Genomic DNA, 9,032 nt, shown 5'->3' with positions numbered 1-9,032 from the left:
TCCTCTTCTTCTTCTTCCTTTTTTTTTTTTTTTGATACCAGGGATGGAAAAGGACCATGGGCTTGTGAGGCAGGCACTGTGCCACTGAGCTACATCCCCAGCCCGATCCCAGGAGTTTTGAAGGGGTGATTCTTTGTCCATAATTCAAGGGGAGATAAAGAATTGTGGGCAGATAGGATGGAGAGAGCGTTGGTTCTTTCAAAAAGGGCTTCTCTCGAACACCAAGGACCTCAGTGAAGTGGCTTTGATGAGTATTGAAGGGATCACGTGTGAAATTCTTTAAATAAAAACTTATTTAATTAAACATTCTTTTAATTTATCAAACTTCCTTTTAAGGTTCACGCTTTTGATATCAAGTCTAAGAAATCTTTTCCCTGTGGGCTGGAGATTTGGCTCGGTGGTGCCGCCGCCTGCCTCGCCAGTGCAAGGTCCTGAGTTCGAGCCCCGGTACCAACAAAAGATCTTTCCCTGGTGCTAGATGTCAAATATTTTCTGTTACACTGGCTAAAAGTCTTTCGGCCTTGTGCTTTACATCTAAATCTGTGGTCTATTCTGAATTCATTCTTGTACACAGTCTGAGATTTATGGCAGGGTTGTTTTGATTCGGTTTTGCCTGTGAATGTCCAATCATTGCAGCAGCCTTTGTGGAAAGGCTTTTTCCCCCCATTGAATCACTTTTGCACAATCTTCAGAGTCTTGTCGGGCACTCTTGAGTACGTCTGCTTCGGAGTTCTCATCCTGCTCCATGATCCATGTGTCCCCTCTGCCAGCGCTGCACAGTCATGGTTAGTGCAGCTCCATAAAAAGTCTTAAAATTGTCTGCTGGGCGTGGTGGCGCACCCCTGTAAACCCAGCACTCAGAGGCTGAGGCAGGAGGATCGCTGTGAGTTCAAGACCAGCCTGGGCTACATAGTGAGTTCCAGGTCAGTCTCAACTACACAGTGAGACCCTGTCTCAAAACAAAACAAAAAAAGGGTCTTAAAATTGGGTCCACTGGTCCCCCACTTCACTCTTTTTTTCAAAACGCGTTGGCTAGTCTAGTATCTTTGCACTTTCATATAGCTTTTAGAATGCTTTTGTCTATTCTACATAAAAATACTGGAATTTTAGTAGGAGTTGCATAAAACCTTGGGAAGAACTGACACCTTTAGAAATGTGTTTTTAAATTTCTGATGATATGGAGAGGCCCCCCCTTTATATCTCTTTGTTATTAACACCTAATTTAATTCCTCTGTAGTCAGATAACGTTATCGGTATTATGGCGGTTCTTTGGAATGTGCCCAGGCTTGCTTTATCACAATTATAAATTTTATGCTGTTTTCCATGTGTTGAGAAGAATGCATGTTGTTCTAATTTTTAGGATCAGCATTCTATTGTGTTCCATTGTGTGACCAACATTTAATTGCATTCTTTAAACTTCTATTATTTTTCCTATTGTTATTTTTTCTATTTTATTTATTTACTTATTTTTGTGGTACTGGGGATTGGACCTAGGACCTTTTCACTGATCTACTTCCTCAGCTTTTTCGCTTTGTTTTGTTTTGATACTGAGGATCAAACTGGGGACCTTGCACTTGCCAGGCAGGTGGTGGAACCACTGAGCTAAATCCCCAGCCCCTCCTTGGACTTTTTTATGTTTTATTTTGAGACAAGGCCTTCTTACTAAATTGCCCAGGGTGGCCTCAAACTTGTGATCCTCCTGCCTCAGCCTCCCAGAGTACTGGGATTACGGATGTGTGCCACCACATCCAGCTTAAACCTCTAGATGTTTGCTGATTTTTTGTGTACTTATAACTTCCTGGTGCATTTTTCAATTATGTAAAGAACTACTGTCTCCCTTATAGTGTTTTTGTCTTGAAATCTATTTTTCTCTGCTACTACTACTACTGCCTCAGCTTTCTTTTGTTGGTTTTAGTCTGAATAAGTCTTTTAAATCTTGACTTTCAACCTCTCTGTGGCATTATTTTTTAGATAAGACTATTGTAAACGATATATATTGGATTTTACTTTACATTTAAATATTTCTGTCTTCGAGTTCAATCCCCAGTACCAAACAAAACAAAACAAAACAAAAAAAACTAAATATTTATGTCTTAAATGACATTGTTATACATTTTATTGTAATTATATGGTGGGCTTCATCTTACTTTGTGTTTATTTCTCTATTTTTCCAACACATACTTTTCTTGCCTAATGTTGGATTTTTTTCAAATTTTTTAGAAAAAAATTTTTTTCTCCCCCTCTTCCCAAGTTACTCCGTCCTGGGTTAGAAACTGTACATTCTAATTTCACTCTTTTGTGGTTACCATTGACATTTTCCCATGCACACTAATAAAGTCTCCGGCTAATCAGTATTACAAGGCTTCTAACCAGTACAGAGCATATAGCTCTTCCACCCCAACCACCCAAACTTCTGATTACACTCTCTCATCTGCCAGTATTTTACGTCTGTCTTTTTAAATTTCATGTTTGTGAGTTAGTGATAATGTTCACATGGTTCAAAAGCCAGCAGTTAAACCGGGCATGGTGGTGCACACCCATAATACCAGCACTCAGGAGGCTGAGGCAGGAGGATCGCTGTGAGTTCGAGACCAGCCTGGGCTACACAGTGAGTTCCGGGTCAGTCTCAACTACATAGTGAGACCCTGTCTCAAAAAACAAAACAAAACAAAAAGCCGGCAGTTAAAATGGTATCCCGGAAAAGTCTTCATCTCATATTTATGCTCCATCTGCTCAGTTCTCTCTCATAGCGAGTCGCTGTTCTTAGTTTACTGTGTGTTCCTTTAGAATTTTACTAGGCACAAGCAAATATACACAGACTTTTAGTACTCCAGCCTGCCCTTGTAATGAAAAAGGTAAACTTTTTGCATTAGCCGGCTGGCATCTTGCCTTTTTCACTTGGAAGGTCTTCGAGATCTTTCCATATTAATGCCTAGAGGTCATCTTTGTTTTGAATAGCTATTTATAGTTCACCGTATGAATTGCCACCATTTACTTACCAGTCCCATATTGATGAAATGTGGGTTGTTTCCAGCCTTGTTACTGCAAGCAACACTGGAACCGAGTGACCGCACACACGGCAAGTGTCTGTGTTCGGAGGTGGGGGGCCCAGAAGGCTGTGCCGGTTCATATTCTCGAAAGACAGTGCCTGTCTGCACACAGCCTCTTCCGCAGAATGGGCCACCAAACTCTGGATTCCGCCAGTCTCACAGGAGAAAAAGTGATATGTTACTGAGGTTTTCACTTGAATTTCTGTTACTCTGAGAGAACTTAGGCATTCTCCTTCATATGCTTAAAGCCACCGTACTGCCCGTCCCTGGGAAGGCTCCACATACGTTCCTGGAGTTTGTAGGCGTCTGCAGCCTTCACACCTGCGAGACGGCTTGGGTGGAGAGAAAGCCCTCGGCTCTCGTTTTCTTTTCTCGTCAGGCATTGCCGCACACCCTGCTGATGCTGCAGATTGCTGGGAAGAAACGCCGAAGACAGCCTCAACTTGTTCGTCTTTTTTTTTTTTGTAGGGAGGGTTACTTGCTTGCCCAATCAGCTCTTTATCTTTATCTTTATCTTTATACTACAACAGTGCTGCCAGGATAAGTTTGAATCACTTTTCCCAGGCACATGACGTATGACTTTGACTTGAAAAGAAGATTCAAGTCTTCTTTTATTTTAGGAAAGATTTAACTTTATATCTTGGAATAGAAGCTGATTGAAATCAGAAGCAGTTGGTTTGGCTTTCTTCGGGGAAACGATCATTTGTGGGCTTCGTTCCCCTTTGCTTGTCTTTTTCTTTGTTTTTTAAGACAGGGTCTCACTCTGTAGTTGAGACTGACCTGGAACTCACTATGTAGCCTAGGCTGGTTTTGAACTCACAGTGATCCTCCTGCCTCAGCCTCCCGAGGGCTGGGATTACAGGCGTGCGCCATCGTGCCCGGCAAAAATCTCAAATTCTGAAGTAAGTGTGGGGCTGGGGATTTAGCTCAGTAGTGTGGCCGTCTGCCGCAAAAGTGAAAGGTCCTGAGTTCAATCCCCAGTACCACACGCGCACACACACACACACACACACACACACACACACAAACAAAAACACAAGATAAAGTGAATGTATCTGAAATCCCAAAACTCAGGAGGCTGAGGCAGGAGGATCACCATGAGTTCAAGGCCAGCCTGAACCACACAGGGAGACCATCTCAAAGCAAAACAAAACAAAAAATGTAGATTTTTTTTGAAATCTGAAAAAGTGTAGATTAACAGGAAGTGGCAAAGAGAGTGTATGAGGGTTCTAGACGCCCCGGCCTGATTTGTCCCCAGTGTCGCTTTCATAGCTCCAGTGCAGTCTCGGCGATTCCGCCACCACTCACCCCAAGCTGCCCCGCCCCTCAGCCCAGCATCTCCCACCTGGCAACCACGAATCCGGCTTCCATCTCCGCGATTTTGTCGTTTCGAGAATGTAGTGTAACTGGGGTCACGCAGTGTGAGACCTCTTGAGATTGGCATAATGAATTTCTCCCAATGTCCAAGTAAAAGCAGAGTCACCGGATAACAAAACTGAAACCGCGCAGTTACTTCTCACCAAACTGGGTGAGAAAACACAGACGGCAGGTGCTGGCAGAACGGCAGCCACACCCCGGCAGGACAGCAGCATCGGTGTGAAAGAAAACGAGGGGAGAATGGGGGTGTCGGGAGGACCCGAGGAAAGACGAACCCCAGATGGCCCCGGAGCCGGGAGGTGCAGGCCAGGCCTGCCTGACTGAGGGGCTGGGAAGAGGAGGCCCAGGCCTTGGGACCGGCCTAACGCACCCTCCACCATGTGGAAACTGCGGACTGGATCAGAACTGAGCGCTTCAGGCTGAGTGTGATTGTGCACAACAGGAATCCCAGCTACTTGGGAGGCTGAGGCAGGAGGATCATCCTGAGTTAAAAGCCAGCCTGAGCTGCATAGTGTGACCCTGTCTACCCCCGCCCAAGATGAATTCATACTCGAAAGGACCCTAAATCCAGTGCTCTTGGAAGGCGGAGATCTGGAGCAGCAGGTGTATGGCAGGGAGATGGCCACGAGAAATCAGGGCACCCCCGCTGCCAGCCAAGGGACACGGAGGATTGCCCGCAGCCAGGAGAAGCCAGGAAGAATCCTTCCCTTAGTGCCTTCACAAGGAGCACGGTCCTGCGGATGCCTGATTTCAGACTTTTGGCCTCCAGGATCAGGAGTGAATACACTTCTATTGTTTGGGGGTAACCTGTTACCTAACAGCCTCACGAAACTCACATCTATCTACCTGTAGCCTTAGCTGGTCTAAATGAAACTTGCCAGGCAGATATTTACGTGAATGATGTAGTGGGCTGTCCTTGTAAGCCGCCTACTTAATCGTAGCCAGAAGTTATTTACAAAAATCAGTCACCTAGCGAGTCTACCAAATAGATGTCTCACTAATATTATTTACAGATGAAATAAGACTGGAAGTGTTGAGCCATTAGGGACTCAAATACTCAATGACAGAAAAAAAGGCAAATGGGAAGGAACCAATGAAAATTTCCTTTCCGCTAGGAGAGATGTTGCCAGTTTAAATTCTGGTGTGGAAACTTTTGTTACTAAAATGCCCTTGCTAAGGCTGCAAAGAAACTCAGTACAGAAACTGTGACAACGGTATGGGCTCTGTGTACAGTAAGGTCAACCAGGCAGAAGTTGCAAAGTTGGAAACTGCTTCTTTATCTCCTGAGGTTGCTTCAGGAAGCCAGTGACTGCTACCTTCATGTCATTTGCCTTTTTGTTTGTTTGTCTTTTGTTTTTGTTTTGTTTTGTTTTGTTTGAGACAGGGTTTCACTGTGTAGTTGAGACTGACCTGGAACTCACTATGTAGCCCAGGCTGGTCTCGAACTCACAGCGATCCTCCTGCCTCAGCCTCCCAAGTGCTGGGATTACAGGCATGCGCCACCATGCCCGGCTCATTTGCCTTTTTTAAAAGATGGGGTCTTAGTATGTGGTTCAGGCTGGCCTTGAACGCACTATGTAGCCCAAGCTGGCCTCAAACCTGCAGCAATCCTCCTGCCTCAGCCTCCTGATCTCTGTTGCCATACCATTTGCCTTCCTTCTGTTACACAGTGGAGGGATCACTGTGCAAAAGTCAGAGAACACAGCTATGAAACCGGAGGCTCTAGAAAGCTGAAAAAGAATGAGCCTTTACTGACTCAGGAAGGGAACGCCCAAGAGAGAAGCTGGGAAGTAAGGGATTCAGAATGTGGCTGTTAGAATGTGGCCCGCAAGTTTCTGAATGAAGTTAAAGGATCTTACCATAAAGAAGGGTGGGAAAGGCACACATTTCAAGTCAGAGGAGTATATCACATGGGAAGAAATCCAGGTGACTTGGGTTTGGGGTGAAGTTTTAGCTATAAACCAAAAGCACAATCCATAGAAGAAAAGATGGAGAAGTTGGACTTCATTAAAATTGGACCTTTCTGCCAGGTGTGGTGGCAAGTGCCTGTAATCCCAGCACTCAGGAGGCTGAGGCAGGAGGATCGCTGTGAGTTCAAGACCAGCCTGGGCTACAAAGTGAGATCCAGGTCAGTTTCAACTATATAGTGAGACCCTGTCCCCAAAAAACAAAACAAAACAAAACAACAACAACAAAAAAAATTGGACTTTTCTGCTCTGTGAGAGACACTATTAAGAGAATGACAAGAAAACTCACAGGCTGGGAGATTATTTGCAAAACATATATCTGATAAAGGGCTTGTATCCAAAACATACAAAGACTTAAAATTCAACAATAAGAAAATAAAGAGCTGGGTGTGGTGGTACATGCCGCTGATCCCAGCACTTGGGAGGCTTAGGCAGGAGGATCTCTGAGCCTTCAAGGCCAGCCTGGGCTACATAGGGAGATGCTGTCTCAAAAGAAAAAAAAAAAAAAAAAAAAAAAAAAAAAAAAAAGAGAGAGAGAAAGCAAACCGATCAGAAAATGTGTAAGAGATCTGAAAGACACTCCACTGATGCAGATACACGGGCAGCCAATAAACATGTGAAAGATAAGAGACACAGTGTATCGTTACAAAATTGCGAATTAAAATCAAAATGCCACTGTATAGCTATTAGACTGGATAAAGCCCCAAATACCAAGAGTAAGGAAAGATGGGGTAACTGGCACATTCCGTCTCTCTCTCTCTGTCACTTCAGAGATAAGTTGCAGCTTCTTAAGAAGTTGAACAAAAGCTCACCGTACAATCCAGCAGTTTTACTCCTAGGAACTTAAAACAGTTGAGCTAAAAAAATTATGCCCGCTCCAGACCTGCACACGGGTGTTTTCACCAGCTTTATTCATGCGTAATTGCCCCCAATGCATGCGACTGAGACACGCCCCAGGAGGGGAGTGGATAAAGGGACGGTGCGTCCTCGTCAGGACTGTCACTCTGGGTTAGGCAGAGGGCTGGGGATTTAGTCCAGGGGCGCTGTGCCTGCCTCTCAAGCGCGAGCCCCTGAGTTCAATCCCCAATACAAAAAAGAAAAGAAAAGGCACGGTGGAACTCTGAATGCATATTGCTAACTGGAAAAAAAGGGTGGAAAGGCTGCTGTCTGCGTGACTCCAACTGCCTCATAGTGTGGAAAAGGTAAAATTACAGAGACAGTAAAAGATCGGTGGTTGCCGGGCAATCAAGAAGAAAGAGTAAGTGAGAGTGAGCCGGACACAGGAGGCGTTAAGGATGACAAAGTGACTCTGTATTATCCTGCAAAACCCAGGGCATTGTACAATTCAGGGACATGACCCTAACGTGGAGTGTGACTTTAGTCAGTAATAACATATCGATATCGGCTCGTATATGGAACACTGGGCGAACACACCTGTGATCCCAGCACTCGGGAGGCTGAGGCAGGAGGATCACCGTGAGTTCGAGGCCAGCCTGGACTACACAGCGAGACCCTGTCTCCAAACTACAAAAATATAAAATGAGAACACATTTATTATCACAAACATACTACACCAGCGCACAGTGTGAGGTGTTCCTGATAGGAGAAGCTGGCTGGGCAGTGGGATGGGGGGTTAGCGGGAATCTTCTGTGTTTTCTGCTCAGTTTTTCTGTTAACCTAAAACTGCTCTAAAAAATAAAAATCAATTTAGCTACATGACACCTTCTTTGACACTGTGCAATTGAATTGAAATGAATAACAGAGGGTTACACTTTCAAGTCTCAAATGTTTGGAAATGTAAAAAAAATTAGAAATAATTTATGCCCCCCCAAATCATAATGAATAAAAAAATGGGAAAGACGTTTACTACTAAACAATAATTAGTATATCACACATCAGATGTTACAGAGTGGCCTTAAATACATAAACATCATTCAGTATCTGGGAGGGTTGGTGCTAGAACCTCACACATATACCAAAATCTTCCCAGGCTCAAGGCCCTGGTAGAAAATGGCATATTTGCTTATAACCTGTGCATATTCTTGTGTATACTTTTTTTTGTTTGTTTTTTGAGACAGGGTCTCACTCTGTAGTCGAGACTGACCTGGAGCTCACTCTGTAGACCAAGGCTGGTCTCGAACTCACAGCGATCCTCCTGCCTCAGCCTTCTGAGTGCTGGGATTACAGGCGTGTGCCACCATGCCTGGCAAAATTTTGTCTTTGTTTGCAAACTGCATTGGATGATGCACATAATCACTGCCATCTGTAGTCATCTTTTCCAAAATTGTGGAACAAATTAGTTTGTGCATCCGTGTATAATCCCGGAACTCTGGGAGGACTGCCAGGCCTGGACAATTTAGCAACTTAGTGGGACCCTGTCTTAAAAAGTAAGGAAAAGAGCTAGGAATGTGGCTGGTGTGAAGGCCCGGGTTTAATCCTCAGTGCTGCTAAGGCAGGGAGGGTTGGAAGGGCCCCGGGGGTGGGGCACGGCAGGACGATGGCTGTGCAGTCTCTGGACCATGCTGAGGATTCTGTGGCTGCCTCAGAAGGAGCGGGGCCTGAGCAAAGTGGACGCCAGAGGTGTGTAATGTGCTATCCTCTATGTCGACAGAATTTTTGAGACAGGGTCTTTTTTTTT

The sequence above is a fragment of the Fukomys damarensis genome, unplaced genomic scaffold (assembly GCF_012274545.1).
Source record: "Fukomys damarensis isolate Sample0158 unplaced genomic scaffold, DMR_v1.0_HiC HiC_scaffold_20, whole genome shotgun sequence".
Taxonomy (NCBI): Eukaryota; Metazoa; Chordata; class Mammalia; order Rodentia; family Bathyergidae; genus Fukomys; species Fukomys damarensis.
The sequence above is the reverse complement of the archived record's forward strand: the minus strand, read 5'-3'. Positions refer to the sequence as shown.